Source organism: Peromyscus californicus, unplaced genomic scaffold (assembly GCF_007827085.1).
Source record: "Peromyscus californicus insignis strain IS unplaced genomic scaffold, ASM782708v3 Scaffold_16__1_contigs__length_79575227, whole genome shotgun sequence".
In the NCBI taxonomy this organism is placed as follows: Eukaryota; Metazoa; Chordata; class Mammalia; order Rodentia; family Cricetidae; genus Peromyscus; species Peromyscus californicus.
The window spans coordinates 27,146,800-27,171,380 of record NW_026294458.1 but is presented as its reverse complement, the minus strand read 5'-3'; the positions used below and the strand labels follow the sequence as shown (position 1 = coordinate 27,171,380).

Here is a 24,581-nt window from a genome sequence, read left to right as displayed (position 1 = left end):
ATGCTATTCGTAGTTAATACAAGCCTAAAATGCTATTTCGCCAGCCAATTATTCTCATTTCAAAAACAGCCTGTTGTCGATGACAGCACATTTTCTAGGTTTTCAAAGAACATGTAATTCATCCTCAGTAGATACACATATTTTTGTGGTGCTGTTCACATAATCTAACTGCACTTATACAAAAGTGTCTCTGTTTAACATCAACATTTTATACATGAGCCTTCATTTCCATACTTTTATATTTATATATATATATATTACATTTAGTTTTGAAAAAGACTTTAAAGCTGTTTCCTGTATCTAACAGTATCTTCAAAACTCAGGAGTCCAATCAACATTCCAGAACACACACACACACACACACACACACACACACACACACACACAGACAGACAATATGGACACTTCGGTTATTATAGGAGTTCAAAGCTTAAACAACTACTTCAAAAGTTTATGTTCCTGTACAAATATCAACAAGTACCAGCTAGGTTCTAATGTAAAACAGTGTTTACTTTTAAAAATAAATGCAATAGTTGTCCCCACATGCGTTTGGGACACTGTTAAGATGCATCATAATTAATGTTGAAAATAACAACAGATCTTTAAATCTAATCATCATTTTGTACATAGTCACAAATATCTGAGTAAAATTGAAACTATTTTTGAGACAAAACATTAACATTTTTTTTTTTTTTGCTAATAAAGACAAACAATTCGAGAAAACAGTCTCCTTTTCACGACTCTAACTTTCACAATAAATGTAGCATGGAAACTAAATTCTCAACTCAGAAATATGCTGAGCAGTATTCCCATAAACAACTCACCAGACTCACAAGCCACACTCCTCATCTTCTGCTGGTTCTTTCACTTCCCATGCACACACAATCACACTTACCTGAACAAGTCTCAGACATCAGTCTATGTGGTTTTTTGAAATGAACTCTGTACCGATGCATTTTTTCTGTGTTTCTTTCTAACCCTCGGGAATGTTAAGAATTTAGGAAGAGAGCCACAGCTTAAGAGAGCAATTATTTGCCAGTAAATACTCAATTTGCTTGTCCTGTGATTTGTCTTCTAACTTGCATATTCAATAATCCGTCCCTGACTGCGTCACAAGCACAAAAAGTCTTTTCTCCAAAAGAGAACACTTTCGCCAATCAACCTTCAGCCATACCAGGGCACAGCTCGTCAGGGTGATTTGTTAGCTTTAATTAATAATTCCTCATGCTGGCCATTTTCACAAATACCACAGTGAGACTGCGACGCAGGATGGCTATGATTCAGGCCGATAAAAACACAGTGGAAAGGGGGTGGGGAGGGGTGGGAGAATTCAGATGCCGTTTATAAACACCTCTAATCATACTCTTTCAGTTTACAGTATAAGGGACAGTGCAGCTAAATTACCATGTTATGGCCACCAATTTGTATTCAGATGGAAGCCATATGTTCTTCCACTTTTATCTGCTAGGGCCTCCTGGGTGCCAACATCGTCACTGGGCAGACAACATTTACAAAGGAGGTCTCTAGCCTCGGGATTGCAAAAGTTTACTGCATGGTGAAGTTGAGAAATCAGACATATACAGCACTTCTCAGTGAGCTTGTGTAACAGACTGGAACACAGAAGTTTGAGCTGTGAGTGTCAGGGTTTCTCTTAGACCATGTAATACTGGACATTTCAGTTAGTTTTAAAAAATATTCTCAGGCCCAGTGCTCAAAACAGTAAGCAACAATGGGGGATTTGTTCAGGTAGGCCACAGTTACTGACTTGTAACTATGTATCACATATCATATTAAGGTCTAAGAATTTTGGCTGAAATGAAGACTTTCCCAGCTCACTGACACAATCCATGCATCTTTTGAAAGCATATAGATAAAGTGCATCAATAAAGCAACAAATCAGGCAGCATGTAAACAAAAGTGAGAATTAATATTACTTTCCATTGGTTTTATTGTACAATCACTCATCGACAGCACACTTGAGCCCTGCTGTCAAAGATATGCACAGAGTCAACAAAAAAAGGCTAAATAGGCAGAAAAAATTCTTTCCAAAGATTAGAAAATGTATTTCAAAGCAACTAGCAAATTCAGAAACATATTAGTATGTTCATAAAAAATTTCAAAAGGCTCATAATCACTTGAGAAAAACAAAAATACAGAGGAAATTTCATTCCTGTCCCTTATCTGATGTGTGTAATGGCAAGTTTACTTATTTGTTGGATATATATTATTGACAATCTATTCGGTTTCGGAAACTGGATAATACTGACACTGAGAGATGAATAAGGCATAGTCTCTGTCTTCAAGGAGTTTATAATTTAATCACCAGAGGCTAAAGGAAAACATCCATCTCTAAACAGAAAAGTATAAACATAGCACAAACACGCAGAAAAGCAAGAAACAGGGTTCTTAGATGTAACACATGGACTATTTCTGAAGATAGAATTGGAGCAGCAGTGATAGGAAGAGCATTCTACAGGGAGGCAAACCTTTGAACCCTTTCTAAAACTATTACTAGAATCAGATTAGCAGTTCTAGGAACTGAGGGATTTAGTGCATAGTAATTTCAGATAAATGCCTTAGATAGTAAACAGCTCAGGATTTAAAAACAAATCTATTAAGGAACAAAGTCCTTCTAAAACCATACTGTTGTCTTCATCATGAAAGTATGCGGCATCTCGAGCACAGGCACAAACAGTGATGTGCTCTGTCCTCCCTCTCAATGTATTCCTGGTGTCTCAAGAGTAGATAGACGTATATACTGCCTTTTTGTGTTTTCCTGCCCTTTATTTTTTGTTCACCATATGCATGCATGCATCCTCAATCACTTCTATTCATATTATGCCAAAGATAAATCATATTTGCATGACTATGACAAGAAGGAGAAAATAGGTATTTACTTAGTGGCCACACATACCTCCAGTCAGAAAATGTATGCTCTGCGCTACAAAGGATTGCAAATGCTAAGTGGGGGAAAGTAATGATATGTTCTAACATGGCTCCTTCAGAGCTTAGAAATCCTCTTGGAAACTGGTTGACATTCTTAATGCTACTGAACATTTGTTTTATATGATATGCAAAATGTAAAGAAGCATTCAGAATACCAAACTTATAAATTGGTCATATGTAGCCATTTAAAGAACTGTATAGTTCATTTATCCATTTACTACATATTTATTAAGCTTGTATTGTCTATTCATATACCACTCATTTATAGTAATAGTTAAGAATATTGAGTACTTCCTATATGTTGGTGACTGATGTAAGAATTTTATATAATTATATATTTATATAAACAGCTCACTTAATCACCAGAAAAACTGAGGTAGGTCCTATTTCCATTTCCATTTTCATTTAACAGAAGATAAAATTCACAAGTAGTAAAGCTGGATATACTAAAATCCTCAATATTAACACCTCTGTAACAAATATCTACCAAAAATAGTCTTATTATGTTATAGTTTCAAGGTCGCATATAGCATTTATGATATTATCTTTAATCTAGGAAAGTCAGATGGTTTTGAGTTTCTTTTAAGAGTAAATGTAAAGTACCCTCATAAATAAAACTGGGATGTAATACAATGGTATCTCCAGGCTAGTAGGCCTCATTAGGCGAAAAAATTGACAAGTAGATTGTGCTGGACATAGTTTCAAGTGCTTAAAGCAAGCAAACAAACAGACAAACAAAAATGTGTGACACACTTCCCCTTTCCCCTTATCAAACCACAAACACTTTTAGGAAGCAATGCAAGGTCATCTACATGATGAGATACTGAAAAGACAATGTCTAAAAAGGGGGAAGGGAGACTTTGGGTCAGAAATACCTGAGCCTGAATTCTAGATTTTTCACTTATTAGTTGTATGACTAGGTTCAAATTATTTACCTTCTCTGATGCTAAGTTCCCTTATTTCCAAAACAGCTTGTTATTAAGGGATATAATAAATACACTTAAGATGTATAGCATTGAAACTCATTGAAAACTACATAGTATATGGCATTTTAATTATTCAAAGTGAGTAATAACACACGGAATCAAGATTTACTACTTTTTGGTCAAATGACACAAGGCACTATTAAAGCCTGTTTTAAAGAATAAAAATAAATAAGTTATTGAAAACAAATTGGATTTGATAGCCTGATAATTTTTCTTTGAAGATGTTTCTAATATTGCTGAAATGGTTGCCTTAAGAAACAGTTGACAGGGAAAATATAGACACAGGAATACATGTTTATAATAAATTCTGATTTTTACAAGTAATTAATTGAACACTGTTTTATTTATTTTTATTATTAATTGATTGATTGACAGATACAGCTTTTATCATAGCCCTGGCTGTCCTGGAACTCACTCTGTGGACCAAACAGGCTTTAACTCGGAAATCTGCCTGCTTCTGCCTCCTGAGTGCTAGGATTAAAGGCATATGCCACCACCATCTGGCTAAATTTTATTTAAAAGAGACTGAATAGCTTAATTGGGACTATATGTAGAAGTTACCACTAAATAGAATCACATGTCTCCTCCATGCCACTATTAGTATTTCTCTAGCCCTGGACACTCTGATGCCTTCTCTATATTCCTTCCGTTTAGCTTAGTAGAACCATCTTGAATTCATCACCTCATTATAAAATTGGTATAATCATTTTTATGTTCTTTATCAAATGCTGTATTGATGTTAACTGGGACTACTACAAATTTGTTGAAATTGTAAACAAAGTGTCCTGCAGGTAAATTTATGGACATGTTAATTAGCTTGGTTAAATATTTTCACAATATATACATGGGTCAGAATAGCATATTGTACTTGATAAATTTATAGAATTATTATTTGTCAAAAATATATAATTAAACAAAGTATTTACATGAAAAGATGACATCCAAATTGATTTTCAAACATGTTGGAGAATCAATTTTTCAAGTACCAAAGCACAAGATAAAGTAGATGTTAACAAGCATATCCAGATACTTATGGAAGAGGACTATAAAAAGACAAGGGGTAGTACTGCCTTTGTTTCATATGGATGGATGCATTTTATGGTGATTTAAGACCCCACTAACGAGAAAACAGAATGGGGAAATGTGCTTTTCAGCAGACTGTTGTGTGATATACAAAATAAACTATTCATTAATGAGTTGGCAGCAATGTTAGACATGCGCTCTCAGAACCAGACCAGTTTAGGCAGTGTTTCATGCTTGTCAGACCGTGTTCCTCAAGTGTCCCCTCACTGCTCCCTCCCACCTCCTAGTTTCTGTCTTGTACTGCCAGGTGGGAGTAATGACCAAAAGGAGGGACAAAACAAAAAGAACCACTTACTGTGGCAGGAGCCACTCCAAGGATCAAAGAGCTGACTGTGCCGTGGCTGCCAAAATCAGAGCTGTAGTGGGAGGCTCATCGGCATGGTGCCCTGAGAAGCACAGGGCCACCCTGGTAGGCTAGCACCTGGGGCTACAGGCCCTGCATCCTGCTCAGGAGGACAACCTGTTAAGACTAAAAGTCCACATTTCCTCACCCACTCACAGACTTTGATCTTAATTCAATTGTGAGCTAATATTTTATTTATTGAACAACCTAAGTCTGACAGACACTGTAGACAAAAACTTAATTAACCATTTGATCAAATTTCATACTTTACTCAATTCTAAAATAATGGGTAATTTCTAAGGAAAGCACTAGGTAAGACAGTCAGTTTCTAACATCTTATTTGCTCTATTTTTAGTTTTGGTTATAACCTCATATATTATGTCAATATTATCATATTTACTTATAGGCCTATCTCAAAATCGTTTAAGAACCCCAAATACGGGCAGATTCCTTGGGTGCATAAAACATATGCAAAAAGTGCGTGGCATTCCTACATGGATCTTGACTTGTCAGGAGCTTTTCCCTTGGAACCAGTCCATTCTTCCTTAATACACAACAGTATCAGGTTTGAATGGCAGCTAGAAGACTTATTACATGGATCATAGATTTTTTGGTTTTAAGTAGTTCTATAGGACATTGATTTAAAAACAAAGTTATATTCAGTCCACAGAAAACATCAAGAGTCTTCAACTTCTTAGAAACATTTACGGAAGGAAAGTAAACACGGAGTTATGGGCATCTATTTAAGATGTGCAGCTTAATGAGGATGGCGTAACTACCAAATGTTACTGGGAGAGAAAGGCTACTTTGAAGAGAATCATGAAGTAAAGAACGATTAATAAGTGGGATTGGAAGCCAGATCCTAATCCAAAGGCAATGGTTTAGATAAGAAGTTCAGGATGACTCTAAGTGTGAGGACTCCTGGAGACCAGTAAGGTGATGGGATTCCACAAGAGTAAGAGGAGGGAGGGTGGAAACAACAGGAAATGAGTGCAGAAGGCATGCTGCAGGGAGCATCAGACAAACCCTGAGAAGGGCTTAGAAACGCCTAACAAGCCTTGCAAACTTTGGGCATATGCCTTAGTGGTGGAACTCTTGCTTGAGGTGCATGAGGCCCTGGGTTCAAGTTCCTAGTAGCATTAAAAAAAGAAAACAAGGTTATCCAATGAACTAGATAGATGGTTTAATGGCTAAGTACACTTGCTGTTCTTCCAGAGCACCTGCATTTGTTTCTTGGCACCCAAATTGGGCAGCTACCTGCCTGCAAGTTCAGCTCAAAGGAATCTGATGCTCTGGTCTTCATGGGTATCTGTACACACGTACACACACACACACACACACACACACACACACACACACACACGCACACACACACAAATACATGGACACATACACATACACACATACACAGAGCACACTGGGCACATGAAACAAGTGTTTTTAAATGTTCTTCAAAAAATGTTCTATCCACAACAAAAAAGTTGAAAACATCTAATAAGTGAATTAAGCTCTTCTAAAACTGATGTTCCAAGTGGTTTTATGTGAAAAGGAAGACTATATAATTTGACTTTTCTTACAAGAATTAAAGTGTGTGTGTGTGTGTGTGTGTGTGTGTGTGTGTGTGTGTGTGTGTGTGTAAGTTATGCACATACAGCAAGTAGGTCAAGAAACAATACATCATAAAAATAGAAAGTTTAACTATATGAAGTATTCACTAAAGTGTTTAAGAAAAATCAATAAAAATGACAAAACAGTCTTAGAAATTATTTTGTTACACAGTTTAAAACTGTACCTTTTCTAATTGGCATTAACATTTTATTCAGCCAATTATCAAATTAATTCAGAGAATAATCAACTTGACTTTTTGACAGTAAGTCAGTCCAACTGGAAAATTTGAATTCTCCAAGAAAATTCTGCTTAGCAACATTTTGAATTGCCAGCAGACATCCGTAATAACACAATCATTCCTTTCTTCCTTTCTAAAACTTATTTTTACTAAAAAATAACGATAAAATAAATATACTGTTGGGTAGAAAGGAAAGATATAGCAATCCAGTTCCTTTCTACAGTAATAGCATGTTCCAACCTGTAATTTGATCCCACTTTCTGTTCTCCATAGAACTAGGAGATGGTCATGTCTATGCCTTCTAAAGGTAGAATGAATATACTACTTATTACAATAATTCCACCTTCCTTAATCTGTTTAATATAATAAACAATTTATAAATCAATTAAATTATTTATTGTATTCAAGGAGAAAATATTGTCTAGATAATGATCAAGTAGGGAGCCAAAATACTGAAAAGGAATGTGAATGACACTTAGCTATTACATTTTCCACTGATTTCCCCATGATTTCTGATGAGGAAATTATCTGTTCAGGACAGTATTACTCTTAGACACAGGGAAGAGTGTAAGTGGTGTAAGTACACTTCAGTGTAAGACTGAAGTGGTGAGAAAAGTGATAAAGTTTGGATCAATGTGAAGGAAAATGAGAAGCACAAGAAAAATGATAGCAATCAATAAAATTTGGTTATCCTCTGACGTAGTCTCTGAGAGGTCAAAAAAAGGAAAAAAGAGAAAGACATGAAAGAAGAAAGGAAAGAAGACTGAAGGAAAAAAGAAATGAAGGGAGGGAGGGGAGAATGGAGATAAGGGGAAGGAAGAGGGAAGAAAAGAAGGAAAGAAGGATTGAAGAAAGAGAAACTACAGGAGCAACACAGTAGGAACAAGGGAGAGAAACAGCCAGCCCTTTCCTACCTGCTAGCCCTTTCTTCTTCTTCTTTCCTGTAACCCATGCCAATCCAAATGTTTGGGTTAGAACTGGAATAGTAAGAGATAGAAGTAGGATTCCCTTTAACTAAACTGGATATCCAGATCTTTAACTTACAAAGTATCAGTGGTTGTATGGTCCAGTGGCTCCTTGAGGAATAAATAACGATAAACCTCATCTTCAAAGAGAGGATAAGAGAAGGCCCATTACAAATGCATGTGTAATGCATTTGTACAAACACACACAATCATGCATGTACACATGCATGCAAATGCAAACGCACATCCCCACACATATACACATGTGTATATATACACATATGTGATACATACATGTATATATGTATTCAAGGCACTTAACAATCATTAAAACTCATCCCAGTACCCTCCAATTATCCATTAGCAGAAAGAACCTTTAACTCTATATCTCTGCATGAGAATGAGGATCTGGAGACATGGAAATGGAACATAGAAACAGCCAGCCACTTACTCACACACACAAGCTGCCACCATGACTCCCATATAACCGGTATGCTCCTGAGTTCTGTAATTCATTGTTGCTGAAATTTAGAACTAAGTAAGCTATGACTTTACTAATGAACTAATTAACAAAATAGAGAAAATTATCAAGCAAGATATATTATAGCAATTCTATATATTTTGACCATTAATTCTAAATTCCTCCCTGTTAGTTCAGTGACAACTAATAGTGTCTTGATTAGCTTTAGCACAAATAATAACATTAGAACCAACTAAATAATTCACTTGTTTTTTTTTACTAAATTGTTTTATTTACTAATTACTTAATATTGTAACTACCAACTCATCAGACATACAAGAAAAAAAACATGAACACTTCAACTGATACAAAAATAGGGTAATAAATTAGTTTCCATTTTATCTAGAATTCATATATTTGAAGAGACAGACTATTCCTTAACCATAATAACAGGAATCATTTATATTTGCATAAAACATAAAAATGTTTTTTGTAAGAATTTATAATTTTCAAGTGTTTTAATTTAACCAGCTCATTTTATTGGAACATCAATTATAATATAAATGGGAGAAGTTTAATTCTTATTTTATAGTTAAGGAAACTGAGGCCACACATGATTAGTTGAAATTATTTATTATTTATTTATTTATTTATTGGTTTTGGTTTTTTGAGACAGGGTTTCTCTGTGTAGCTTTGCGCCTTTCCTGGAACTCACTTTGTAGCCCAGGCTGGCCTTGAACTCACAAAGATCCACCTGCCTCTGCCTCCCGAGTGCTGGGATTAAAGGTGTGTGCCACCACCGCCTGGCTTAATTGAAATTCTTAATATTACATATCTAACATGTGTAAGAGTAAAGGTGAAAATTAATTCTGACATGGTAATTTTATGCTGTCCTATACTTGACTCAGTGTTCACTACATATAACTTATTTAGAAACCAATACTTTTTTATTTTAGAAATAAAGGCGAATGTTGTGTACCCTCATGGGAGTTTATGGTCATAAAATTTGTTCTCCTATGGGGTATTCTGTGCACAACACACAGTAAGACAGAGTATACTGACTATTTGAGAAGTGAAATAGATACAATAGATACACCTAAATGAACTACATGCACTTTATATATGTTCTGAATATTTGTACATTCTATGAATATGTCCATGCATGGGGGCTACTGTGAGTTTATTTGTCCTGTTAGAAAAACAATAATGCTTAGTTATGTCTGTATTTTATTATTAATTATATAATTATGAATACTTGGAAATCAATTATAAATTAAACCAACATAAATACATGAATAGCACAACAGAATATATTTTGAGAAAAAATATAAACACATATTTACCTTCAATTATCCTTGCTTTTAGTTGATAATTGACTGTGTAAGTAAGATTTATTAAATTAAAATTAGATTCTGACATTTGAAACATTAATAAATATATCTTCATGTTTTATTTGTAATTAGACTAAAATTTGTAGCTATCATTCAAGTTTTACAATTCTACTGTTCTAATCATTCCCACTTTTACTTGGGAATTCTGTTTACTAGAAACTTTTCTCCCTTATCTTTCTAATCTCTCAACATTTTGTTTTAAATTATACTAGGTGTTAAGTTGCTGGCGAGCTCAGTTTTTCCTTAGGAAAATAGTATAAGAGAAACCATAATCCAGTAGCCTTGCCTGAATACCTTTCTTAATATCTGAAGAAACTCTACATCCCAAACATCAGAGTCAACCTCGAGCAATGCTGTCAGACTCAGGTGAATGTCACTTCCAGTTTCTTGCCTTACTCTCATTGCCTATGTTTCTACTTGACCTTACTGTCCAAGTTGGACAATTACTTTTACCAAGTTCTATAAGCTATATTAGGAAAAAAATAGTAGTTTAGGTAAACAGACTTACTTCTGGGAACACTCACAACCTCAACACCCAGAATTACCTTAGAAATAAATCACTGAAATGGTGCATTCTTATAGAATTTTCTTTGATAAGCAAAATAATTACACTCCCAAAATGCAATTCCTAGAAATCAATACCCTAGTACATGATACTGTTACAGTAATATGGCAGAGGAACTATGCAGGTATAGTTATGGTTATGGACATTCAAACAGCAAGACTATTCCAGACACTGCAGGTGGGCTCAATCAAGTCAGTCTAAACACAGATAACTTTTAGGACTAAAATTTAGAAAGGAGATTTAGTAGAAGGGGAAGTCAGAAAGATGCCACGTATTTGAGACATTTCTGCTGGCCCTGAAATAGAAGGACAGCACTCATGGAGCTAAGGATGGCCTTGGCTAGTCATTAGCAAGGGAAGGGGGAGCTTCATCTCAGAGCTCTGAGGAGCAGGAGTTCAAAAGTGGGATCCTTCTCAGATCCAGAACACAACCAATGCAGACCTTGATGACAGCCTCATGAAACCAAGAACAAAGAAACTGGTGAGAGCCAAGGTAAACTCCTAGAGAACAATGAAATAATAGATCTGTTGTTAGCTGCTAAATTGATGGTAATTCGATATAGCAGCAACAGAAAAATATATTATCCCAGATCACAGGCCCATAGATACATAAGCTTCAATTCACACGGCAGACAGTTGGACCAGGAACTAACTACCAAGGAAAACAGGTAGTTCTTAGCACTATACATCAAATTTCTTTCTTTTTTCAAATTGTATGTATCTAATGTATTTATCTATTTTATGTGTGGGGGTCTTTGTCTGCCTGTGTGTCTGTTTACCATGTGAAAGACAGCAATCACAGAAGGCAGAAGAAGGGGTTAGATTCCCTGGAAGTGGAGTTATGGACAGTTCTGAGCTCCCATGTGAGTGCTAGGAATTGAACTCTTTTCTTCTGGAAGAGCAGCCACTGCTTTTAACAGTTGAGCTATCTCTCTAGCCCCATGCCATTTTTTTTTTAATTTCACTTGTTTTCCAGAGACAGTGGAGTTCTACCAGGTTTATGGACAGATGAGGAAAGGATTGAATGCTCAATGTCTTCTATCAGGACTTTATAAATTTGCTTATTTTCATAAGCAAAGATACTATCAGAGCAGTGCTACAATGTCATAACCACTAAATAAAATTTCTTGAAAAATGAACAGACAAGGAAGATCCAAAGATGGATGCATGGATCACTCTGCAAAGGGGAAATAGATGAGATTTCCATGAGTGAACTAGGGGTGAGGGGTGGGCAATGGAGGGTAGGGGATGGGGGATGAGAACATAAGGGAATGGGATGGTCGAGCTGGAACAGGGATGGAGTGGAAAAGCAATGAGAGAGATACCATGATGGAGGAAGATAAAATGGGGATAGAGAGAGAAACCTGGTGCTAGGGAAGTTGCCAGGAATCCCCAAGAATGACCCCGGCTTGGACTACTAGAAATAGTGGAAAGAGTGCCTGAACTGAACTGGCTTGCCCCAATAACCAGATTGGTGAATACCCTAGCTCTCATCACAGAAATTTTCTCCAATGACTGACAGAGGCAGATGCAGAAATCCACAGCCAAACACCAGGCAGAGCTCCAGGAGTTCAGTAGGAGAGAGAGAGAGAGTGACGGGGGCGGGGGAGGAGAGATACTATGGGCAAGTGCATCAGGATCATGATGGGGAAACCTGCAGAGACGACAAAACCAAACTAGTGGGTACTCGTGAAAGTTGGATCAATGGCTGTGGAGTCTGAATGGGACTGGACTAGGCCCTCTGCCTGGCAAGACAATTGTGTAGCTTGATCTGCTTGGGGGATCCCCTGGCTGTAGGATCAGAATCCATCCCTGGTGCATGAGGGGGCTTTTTGGAGCCCACTACCTATGATGGGATACCTCATGCAGTCTTGAGGTAGGGGGAAGGGACTGGACTTGCCTCTACTGGATGAGCCTCCCCATAGGAGGCCTTACCTTCTTGTGGAGGGAAGAGTGGGGAGTGGGTTGGGGGGAGGCTGCGGGCAGGAGGGAAGAGGGGGATCTTTTATTGGTGTGTAAAATGAATGAAAAAATTTTAATAAAAAATTAAAAAAAGAATGCAAATTAGTACAGCCACTGTGGAAAATAGTATGGAGGTCTTCCAAAGGCTAAAAATATAGACCTACATATGACCCAGCTATACTACCTGAGTATATATTTGAAGGACAAGAAGTCAGCATACAGAGATACCTGTATACCCATGTCTGCTGTGACACTATTCACAAAGGCCAAGATAGTCATCACAGATACTTATCAACAGATCTACAGATTAAAAAATAAATGGTATATGTACACAATGGAGTATTACTCGGTCATAAAGAATGAAACCATTCTATTTGCAGGAAAACTGGATGGAACTAGAGATTACATATTACATAGACTGCTGGCCAGAAGGTCCTAAGATCAGTTTTTCTCCACTCTCCCAGCTGAGATTATAGGTGTACAATGTCTTGCCCAGCTTTTTACAAGGGTACTAGGTCCTCATACTTGGATAACAAGCACTTTACCCATTTGAACCATCTTCTCAGTCCCAAGAGTTCATTCTTTATGTAAAAAGAAGCAAGCACATCTAGCACAAAGTGTACAAATCTGCTTTTCTCTTGAATAAATGGTAAAATGATATGGACACCACAGAACTGTTTTAAAATAAATTCCATGACTCATTGTCAGTAAAACAAAACAAAACAAAACAAAACAACAACAACAAAAACAGAATCTGAAGACAATCCAAATTACTACAAAGGCATATTAAGGGATATTTTAAAACTACTGAAGACAAAGGAAATTCAATTAAATCTATGCAGGTCGCATGTAAACAGTGTGCTTTTACCACTTCAAAACTTGTGTAATAATCATTTAACTAGTGGAGACTGTCTTCACAACTCTGTTGTTTTAACTTTAGCACAGTGGCTGTGCCTTAATCTACTGCTATTTCAGCCAGCAATTGCAATCTGCAGTTACTGGCCTGCTTTTCTAGCAGCTGCCTGGCCACTCAGGCCACACCTGGTAGGAATCCTGTTCCCACAGGCACAGGCTCTGTCACTGCCGCTAAAGGTAGCTTTAACTAAATCTCTATCGTTCTATTTATAAATAAGACTCAAGCGTCAAAGGCTGGGGTGAAAACCTGATAGCTCAGAGAGGCTGGCTAGAAACTAGCTGGCGTCTCCGAAAGACAAGTGCTTCTACTTCACCAAACCAGAAAAGGCTACGCCACTCCTAATCCTTCCCTCTACTTCCTGCATCTCTCTGTCTTCCCTGATGTCCTCTGATGCTATAGGATTACTTTGTCAACTAGCTGCTTAATATAGCCTCCTGACCCAAGGTTCATTTTATTTAATTAACTCAAATGCAAACTCGGGGTTCACAGTGTGGTTGAAACAAAACAACTCCCTTCCTTCCCATACTTTACCTGAACTAGCTTTCAGAAACGCTTCCCTCAAGGAAACTATCAATATTGGAAGAAAGGCTGTCATATCCAATGACTTGCAGCATGGAAGGTTTGGAGGCCCTTATCCTCAAAGATTTATTTACAAGTTCAGACCTGAAGGTTGTGAGAAATAACCAACAACAACGTCCTGAAAGTAGAAACTTTTGTAATTGGCTAGTAATCACTTTCACAGCAAAGAGTAAATGCTCATGTGGGTTGCACATATTTGACTTTGTAATTGTATCTCAGTATGGAACAAAAGAAGGCAGAAGAGAAAGCAAATGCAGCTACTCAATATTCTTACAGAAATAGGATCAGTACAGTCAATGTTTTCCTCACGAATTAGAAATTCTCTGAGGTAAAACTGACCAGTCCTGCACCACGCAGATTTGCCCTCATCTTCCACAGTCCACAGGAAGCAGAGTTCTCCTGGCCTAAGAGCACAGGAGAAGGTCCGGTACGGAACAGTACAAACCCATCTCCATCTCTGAATGTCCTATTCTGCTTCCTATAGGTCTCTACAAACTTATTAAACTTTTGTAAACAGATATCATTTTGTAACAGATATCATCATTTTGAGGGGTTGTAAAGCTCATGTGTGGCAAATTAATCCCCATTTTATGCCTGTCCCCATTTAGTATTTCTAAAGGGGGTGGATAATAAAACACGCCAACTCTCTCTTTAAGGGCTATTCAGATACTAAATAAACCAGGAACATTTTAAAATGCAGTATCACAAAAATCTGCTCTGCTTAACCTTCTCTCCTTCTTTAAAAAATAAGAAAGGCATGATGTTCTTTTTTTGTTAATTAATTCATTTTAGACAATTCCTTAAATTTTCATTTTAATAAATTTTTGTGTGGGTGCATTAATTACTTTCAAAGATGCTTTACAACTGTTACCTATTAAAAGCCTTTGTTAGTGAGTAAAAAAAAAAAAAAGAAAGAAAAAGGAAAAAAAACCTTCCAGCATGCCCCCCCTCTTTCTCTGCTCTGAGCAGGTCCTTGCTATCAACTGCTGGAGTATGCTCGCTTTGCACCTAGAGCTATAATTATTTTGCTTTAATTTTACAAAACCTTTTGTTCCATTCCCATGAGCCCACCTGATCCTTATATTACACTCGCTCTATTAAAACACTCATGCAGAACAAAGCATGGCTGTACTGATTCATAAGTAACTTTTTTTTTCCTCAGTAAAATGCCACTGGCTAGGGTATGGGACACTGACTTGGGCTTCACTATCCTCTGCCAATTTTCATGTATTAGAGATATGTTGTTTCAAAGTCTTGTAGTCTCCTCCACTACCCTTCCTTTGCCACATTTCCTTGTGATTTTAAACATATTTTATGTATACATATTTTTACTCTAGGCTAGGGCAATGTGAGTGGCACAATGTTAAGAATGCTAGATACATGAAAAAATTATAATCATGTTACAATTTTTTTATTCATATGTAAAGTTTTTTAAACGATTTTTTTTGCCTCCTTTAATTTCATTTTCTCTCCTTTATCCTTTCTCCATCCCTTTTCCTTGAGCTTTTGTAACACATATGGGCTTTTGGCAGGAAAAAAAAATCCCAGTGACTCATCCAGAGAACCGTTTGTTTGCTCTGAGGAGCACTCTGAGGACCCTCTGGGCTACACAAGGAGCTCTTTGATCCTGGAAGACTGATTTCTTCCAGATGTTTTCCCCATAGCCACCTTTCTGCAATGTCCCTCCTCATCATGAAGCATCAGAATAAATGCTCAAGAACAACTGCGACAGCACACAGGCTTCTTGGATACACTGTGACAGGGAACTGACATCTGATTCAGCCGTTGGGTTTTCCTTGCCTTCAGCAGTGATGGAAGACGCTTGATTCTGAGGAAGGCAGAACCGAGTGTAAGTCTCTTTAGATGTCTTCATGGTTAAGATAAGGATTATAGGAATCAGGTCAAAGAAAACATGAAATTAACAAGTCTGCAGATCACTGTTCAGGCAGCTAGCTTTATCTAATCCTGAAAGTGTTCATGCTAGGATCTATCATGTCGTGTGTTTAAGTGGTTCAGCTAAAGAACACAGTGCAAAGAACAAAGTCAGTACTATCTATCTATCTATCCATCTATATCTATCTATGTATCTATATACCATGTATGTATCTATCTACCATCTATGTATGTATGTATGTATGTATGTATCTACCATCTATGAATGTTTGTATGTATGTATCTATCTACCTATATCTATGTATCTATGTACCTATGTATCTATCTATCATCTATGTATGTGTGTGTGTGTGTGTCCGTCCGTCCGTCCGTCCATCCATCCATCCATCCATCCATCCATCCATCCATCCATCCATTTCTTTCTCTCCAAGCTCCTCTCTCCCTTCCTTTAGGCTCCTTCCAGTCTCTCCTTCACCTGACCTACAATGATAATGAAGGATGTGAGTCAAGGCAAGAGTTAGAGAATAGGTACATAGGTGAGCTGATATGTTAGTTTGAACATTTCTATCAAAAATATACAAATCCTAATCCTTCTATCGGTAAATACTATTTTATATGGCTACAAAAGGAGACTTTGAGGTTTTTCATAGAGATAGTTTCTTGAATTTTCTAGGTGGTTCCTAAATGCAGCCACAAAAATCACATGGATTCTTGACAGAAGGAGGTTGCTTACAGATAGGAGGGCAAGTCAATGTGACCATGGACCAGACAGCACTCCAATGAGTAATATCTCCCCAACCAAGAATATTTGTAGTCAGCAGAAGCAGAAAGGATTATCTACTGTGGTATCCAGAAAGAATGCATCAGGGTCCTCACCTGGATACTTGGTGCTGACATTAAACTTGTGGTCTGCAGAACTATTGGAGAATAAAGTACAGGTGTCTTAACATCACTACAAAGGTAGTAGCTTGATAAGTAGCCATAGGAAAGGAACACAGGTGGTAACTGTTTCCAAACCATGTTGCTCCGAATCTCTAAAGTCTTGATCCAAGTCTCAGTATGAACACACTGCAGACAACAGGGTGCCAACACCTGAAGACAAAATTCCATGTGGCTGTACAGGAGCTCTTAGGAGGAACTAAGCTCCATCGCCTTGAGAATTGACATAAACAAGGCAACCAAAGCGCAGAAGGCATTTGACAAGATTACACAGACTGGGAACGAAAAGGATTTAACTTTCTAAGTCTAGTGTATTTCATGGAGTACAGACCTTTTGTATTTTCTCTTAAACCAGCCATTTATATGTAAGATATCACCACCCATTTCCCAAATTCAATATAATGAACTTTGGTGGAAAGGTTTATATATACTAAAATTTTAAAAATAAATTTTATTTTATGTGATGTGTATGGGTGTTTTGCCGCCATGTATGTCTGTGTACCATGTGTATGCCAGGTGTCCATGGAGACCAGAATAGATTCCCTTGACTGTAGTTACAGGCAGTTGGGACCCACCATCTAGGTGCTGGGAATTGAATCCAGTGCTCTGGAAGAGCAGCCAGTGCTCTTAACTGCTGAGCCATCTCCTTAATCCCATACAACCATATTTGACAAATATACATTATACTATAAAATTGAAGGTCTTCTGCCTGCACTTCTAGTAACTTCATTTAGCTGATCAAAGGATATCTATTTCTAATGTTTTATATGAGATAATTCATATCTGAAACTCAATGACTTTTTAAAAATCTTTTATTTTTAAAGCTGTGCAATAATTTTCCAATTCATGAGATATAGTACCAAAGTTAATACACAGAAGATATGAAAATAACAGGGTAATTCTTATTTGAACCTAAATTTTATCTGCATATGTGTGTTTTAGGATCCTTCAAATCCTTTCTTCTAGAGCTTTACAGAATCCTGTAATGGTCATATATGACAGATAACTTATTCTTCCTTATGACTTCAGTCAGCATCCAACATTTCATATGCCTTTACCTCCCGTTCTCTTTCCTCTTCTGGGAAACCAACAGGTTATATGTTTGTTTGTTTGCTTATTGCTTTTTTGTTTTCACTTATGTGTGAGAACATGCTCTATTTGTCTGTCTGGGCCTGGCTTATTTTACTTAACATAATATCCTAAATTCACCAACACTTAAATATGTTAAAACACCAACACTACTTGAGAACCTGCAGCAGCAGAGTGACTGTTGTTTAACCACACCACTTAGTATATCTATCACTTTATCTAGTGATGATTGAAAAGCTGGAGCATCTGCCACAACAAGAAGCTCAAGCAAGTGCAGGGGAGATGGCTAAGCAAGAAAAGTGCTTGTTGCCCAATCATACATTCTGATCTCTAGACGCCAGTAAAAGGTGGGTTGGTGTAGTGGCCCACTTGTAGCCCCACTGTGCAGGAAGAGGAGATAGAATCCCTGACACACTGGCTAGTAAGGCTAGACAAAATGGTATGCTACAAGTTCAGTGAAAGAGTTGGCTTCAACGGAAAGGGTTAAGAGGGATTGAGAAAGACATTTACTATCAACATTGGAGACTCCATACACAGGTGACTTAAGTGCACATGAACTTGCACACATATGCATCCATACACATGTGAACACACAAGCATACATGCACACGTGTGCGCGCACCCACACCCACACACACACACACATACACACACACACCTAACATACAAAAGCAAAAGAGAAAAAAGAAAAAAAATGAAAGAAAGAAATAACAAGACACCCAAATTCCCATAACTTTTTTGAGGTATTGGGCATTTCAACAACCAAATCATTACTTTTTGAAATCAACATAACAATGAACCTAGACTAATAGGGTAAATGAAGGAATAATGTTCTGGGATTTTTAAAAGATTGTAGATCATTTAACAAATGAGAAGAATGGAGAAAATCAGTAAGAAATGCTAACTATATTTTCTATAATTTGAAAAGCAACTATAAATAAAATTCAATTGTTAAAGAAAACTGTGATAACTGAAGATGAGTAAGAGGGTCATTTGTTTATTTATTGACTATCTTCTTATCAACACAGAAGACTGACTTAACATTATATTTAAAAACAAAGAATAGAAGGTTATTTTTAATAAAGAATTGGCTTATGAGTAATCTAACTATTTTATGCAAAGAAAGATGTCTTAAGGCGGTAAGCACTTTTCTGGTCTTTATTCCTAGGCATTGTCACTAGAGGAAGCATGAATAATACGAATTTCAGTGTGTTTCCTTTTCCATTTCCTGTTACTACCAGAGTGACTTATGGCAGGTCAACATCAGGACTTCAGAAGCATTTTAAGTTCCACCTGTTCTGTGAAAACCAGTCTATGTAAATTCCATCTTTACACTCACTATGTTTCATTACTTTATTTATTTTAACACTATGTGTTCTTTACCCTTGGCAGGATACAATACCTACTTGGGGTATGAAATATCTATCTATGTTTTCATTTTTACAAAAACCTTGAAGGAAATTATTAATATTTCCATTCATCATCATAACCCTATGTCAAGTTCCTGGAGGGCAGGAGACATTGTTCTTCCTTTAATTATTTTCTCTCAGCTCTATTATAACCAGGAAGTGTCTGGAGTAGCTAGCTGACAGAGAAGGCCCAGGATCTTTTGGGACAATTCTTTAAGTACAGCATTGGATGCTGAAGAGCCAAACATTTTAAAACATACAAGAAGTTTTAAAACCCAGTACAACAGTTCCTTAGTTTCTTGTAGATCAGGATCTCAAAGGTGCCTATACTCTGGGTGGTCACCATAGGAGGGGAATTTAGTGGGATATATTTGCTGTGGGGGAAAAAAAGATGAATTGAATGAGGATTTCAATGTGAAGACCAAAGATTTAAGAAGATAAAAGATATATTTGCATTCCCTATATATGACCTAGAATTTATCCTAAACATCTTAATCATTTTGTTTCTAAGAGATGAATTAATCAAAGTCTCAGGTCATCAGTTACTCTGCTAAAGTTTCCAATAAACTTTGCTAAAGTGTCCTTGATTATGAACTGAGGTCTTCAAAGTGGATAGATATACAGATACCCGCTTAGTATAGAAAATCAGACATTAAAAAACACAGCTAATTTCTTTTTTGGAAGCCATTTAGGGAATTTCAAAAATAAAAGTCTGTAAGGAATAAAAGTAGAATTAATTCCTGGATAAAAATGTCCTACATCAATAACTATTTTTGATGTGTCTTACTTACAGAATACTATATACCTTTTTCTTAATAAAATAAAATTCCATCCAATATATAGATCATCGACTTTCCCCAGAGACTTATGATCAGCTAATCCAATCTCTCATTTTATAAATTTAGAGATAATATGTGAACATTAAGTAGAGGCTGTTTTAAGATTTTCACTGAGATGAAATGGCTATAACATGAAGGATAAAGGAGAAAAACAGAATTAGCAAAAGTAAAATTGGGGAGTGGGGGGAAGAGAAGGGCTCTAAGCAGAGACACAGCCTCTGATCTGAATCTGGGTTCTTGCTGGAAAAGTTGATGACATCTATTTTGAAAGAATCATTAATACTCTAAACATACAGGCAGCTTAGGTGTATCTCATCTTAAGCACACACACACACACACACTTTCTCTATTTATAATTTGATAACTGTCCATTTGTTTACATTGTACATAAACTCTTATTTCCTGAGCATGTGTAAATTGAAGGGAAACATGATGATAATTATTTAAATCTGATTTAAAACAAGATCATCTCTTAAAAGCAGAGAAAATAATCAGAACATAAATTGTAATTTAGATATTTGGTGTAAAGACTATGCGTATTGTTTAAAAACTCTTGGATCGGACTTTCAGGGACTAAATCTTGACTTTGCCAAATACTTTAATTTTGGACACCCTTGCCGCCTTTCAGGACTGGAGAGTTGGCTCTGTGGTTAAGAGTGTATAGTGCTCTGATAGAGGATGTGAGTTTGGTTCCCAGCACCTACAACTGCCTATAACTCCAGCTCTAAGCGGATCATAAGTGTTTGGCACTCACAGACAACAACATGCACATTCACATACTAACACACAGATGCACAAACACAGACATATAATAAAAACAAATCTTTGAAAGATTTTCCTCTCTATCCCTCAGTTTCCCCACCAAAAGAGTTAATATGAAGATAACTGATTCACCTTTGCATATAATCTCTCAAAGCAGAGCCTAGCAAATAAAAATCAATCAATGTTAGCTGTCACTACTAACATAGATAAGTCTGTTAACTATTTCTGAGGTAAGACTTTTGAAATTATTTTGTCTTCCAATGTACTCTCAAATTAATTTATACTGATATTCTGTCATAGTATAAATAATAAAAGGATGTGAGGAATAGATCCAGATTGGCTTGTTGAGATTTGAGTTTGAGACTATCATCATTTCAAACTGCACATGTTGGCACACCACTCTAATACCAGCCCTAGGACTGGGCCAGCTAGTCAACACAGTGAGTTCAAGGCCAGCATGAGCTATATAGTAAGACACTGTCATTGTCCCAGAAGAAGAAAAAAGAAGGAGGGCAAAGTGGAGGAAGACAAGGAAAACAAAAGCAAACTAGAAACAAATCCAACAACAAATGGGAGTAAGCTAAAATGCTACAGTCAGGTCTAGCTTAAGGCTACTGGATGACGTCTCTTGAAAGGCAGGGAGACTGTGATGTATTCATAATCCAGCCTGGTATACAGCATGGATACCATCTCAAAACAAAACAAGGCAAAGAAGAAAACAAGGGTGGAGAAGACACTTGCCATCATGTGCATAACTTTTCATTTGGAGAACATATGAGAAAACTCACAGAGGGAAATGAAGGTTCTGACTCTCTAGCAAGCAAAGGCAGACTTAAATAAGGCTCTACCCGCCCACCAGTGTCTTTGCCACTGACCCACTGCTATTCAAGCATTTGTCTACATGTTCCTTTTGTCCTATTATCCAGAGATCTTCCTGGAAACAAAAATTATCCCACTAATCATTATTTTATAAATTGTTCAGTGGAATGCATTGTATGATTACTTGAACTAGTTAATTAATAACAGTGGCTACGGGGGTGGGTGAGTGGGAACAGTAACTAAGATTCTCACAGGCATGTCTATTCAATTGTGGACAGTGTTGGGGTTGAACTGACTGTGGTATTGGGAATGGATTTCTCATCTTTCTGCTTGGGATAAATACTCTAAGGTACCATAAAATTGTTTTGAATTTGAAATATGTGCAAATTATTTTTTCTTTTAACAACTTTCTGTTTCATGCACAAATATTTAAGAATCTACTGCATGGTGTTTTGCAAAGCACAGGAATGAAGGGTAGTGTGGAACAGATATAACTGAATACACCACTGAAAACTCTGAAAGCAAATTCAATCCAAAGAGTCCTCGATAATGTGCTGTGGGAGCTCATCAGAGAAGAAGCAATTACTCATAGCTGGGGGAAGAAAGGTAATTTTAGTAGGGGGTAATATCTGAGCAAGGTCTTGATGCAAATCCTTTATCTCTGTGAAAACAGCATTATACTCTTAATATGAAAATTGGGTGATATGCAGAGATAAGTGGAAAGATCTGAGAATGGGTGGCATAAACATCAAAGGCATGCCCTTTCCTGATATATCTGAAAGGCCTACTATTAGTTGATGCACATGGCCCTGTAATAACACTCAGTCGAATAAATAAAATAATAATGTCCCTTACAAATTCATTCATTTCTGAATATCAATTTACACATCAATTCTTTCAACCTCATGTGAGACTTGTCCAAGAAGAGAATTAGACACTCAAATTAGTAATTCCACAATAATAAAAGTTATGTTAAGTGAAGTACTAGTTATGATAACAAATAATTGTAACCCATTTATTCTTAAACTCATTACAAAGCTATAGCAGAACTACACTTAGACAAAAATAAAATGCTAGTGATTGTGGAACTTGAACTTCTTCTGATTCAATCTTGTTTATCTACAGAATGGTCTGCTGCATAGGGGTCTTACTCATCCTATCTGCTTTTAAATCTTGCCTTTTGGACTACATGTTTAATTCTGCATGCATCAACAACAAATTTTTGTTAATTTCTTTTTTTTTCCTTTTTTTTTTTTTTTTTTTTTGGTTTTTCGAGACATGGTTTCTCTGTGTAGTTTTGGTGCCCATCCTGGATCTCACTCTGTAGACCAGGCTGGCCTCAAACTCACAAAGATCTGCCTGGCTCTGCCTCCCAAGTCCTGGGATTAAAGGCTTGCACCACTACAACCCAACTGTTAATTTCTTTTAAAGTAAACATCACTGCATCTTTTCCTGTCCAATTATTCCTTTTCTGTTACGATACGTTTCTATTATAAATGACAGTAAGTCAAGGAAACAGGTGTACTAAACAGTTAAAAAAGAAAAAGGAGTGTTTTCTTTTGTGAGATTAAATGTAAAGGTCTGAGAAGGGTAAGATCTCGTCTGGACCAGTAAATTAAGCAAACACAAGATAGGAGTCACACAGAAAGCAATTACAGGCAAGTCCAATTCTAGTCATTTTAATAAGTCAAGGTTAGAGATGGTCTTTTAGTTGTGATACTTTTGAAAATCCATATAACCTATAGCCTTTAACATCATTTTTCTAGAAATTGTCAACCACGCAGTGGAACTTCTTGAGAAACTAGACTTCTAGATTTCATTACAGCAGAATATAGGCTTTCCTTTACATCACAGGGAGAAATAAAATGGTCTAACAGGCCAACGTACTAAGGGATCTAGTGTTTAGGGCGTTTGCCTCACTCAGTTCCACGTAGTTCAGCATGACCATTTTGTAGCTGAAGATGAAGAATATAAAAAAATCTGAGAAAATGAGCTTTGTGTGAATAACACTGAAAGAATGAAGGATAACACAAAACTGCACTATTGCATAAAATACAATTAAAAATACGAGCTGAATCATTAAAAAATGTAATCAGTTCAAGTAGCTTTAGATGTGTAAGAATGTCCTCTGGGTAGAAGGATGAGAGACCCACAGGTCTCATCTGCCAGATTCAAGGCAGGTTATTCTAGGGGCTGTTATGTAAGTGTTCTGTGTTTAAGTTTTCGCTTCAATATTAGGAGTCATAAATGTAATTCAGCAGTATAAAATGTCTTTCTATTACTTTTTAGAGAACTTAAAGGAGGAGGAGCAAACCATACCACAACTGAGAATAAAAATAAGTGCCAATTTTCTTTCATATCTGAAATGTGATGCCTCAACCCACTTATAAAAAATTAGGAGAATCTGAGTCTCTTTAGGACATCACATCAATTACACACACCAACACTAAATACATAACAATAATTGCAACAATAATCATGTGATAAGCACTGTTAAAATCATTTCGTGTATCACCTCCTCATTGAATTCTCCCAACAGTATTATAGGTTGGGAAGCTAATGCAAAGAGAAGCTAACTCACTTGCCAGGCAGCCAGAAGAACAGTAAGTAGAAAGCAGTGCACTTCTGCACTCAGGTAACCAATGGAATCTAACACCTCTAAAGCATCAATGAGCTTTCTTGGCTTTAGATTCCTTTTCTATCAGGGATTGGTAAACATTTTCCATCAAAGAAAACACAATAAATATTCTACACTTTGTCTACAGAAAGAAAAATCAGAGATGTTATAGT

At 36.7% G+C, this 24,581-nt stretch overlaps 1 protein-coding gene and 1 pseudogene across 12 annotated transcripts in view; one reads left to right on the top strand and one right to left on the bottom strand.

Moving 5' to 3' along the window:
- The window catches only part of Zbtb20 (zinc finger and BTB domain containing 20), a 786,974-nt gene that overhangs the window by 424,198 nt on the left and 338,195 nt on the right, over window positions 1-24,581 (bottom strand). Inside the window, exon 1 of one of the 12 annotated variants that reach the window (XM_052740712.1) lies at window positions 896-1,196. The exons of the other annotated variants lie outside the window; for them this stretch is intronic. The gene's annotated coding sequence lies outside the window, so the exon portion shown is untranslated. Of the gene's footprint in view, window positions 1-895; window positions 1,197-24,581 lie in introns of those variants that run through there. 12 annotated transcript variants of the gene reach the window in all.
- Window positions 15,126-24,581, top strand: part of LOC128112043 (glyceraldehyde-3-phosphate dehydrogenase-like) — an 87,105-nt pseudogene continuing 77,649 nt past the window's right edge.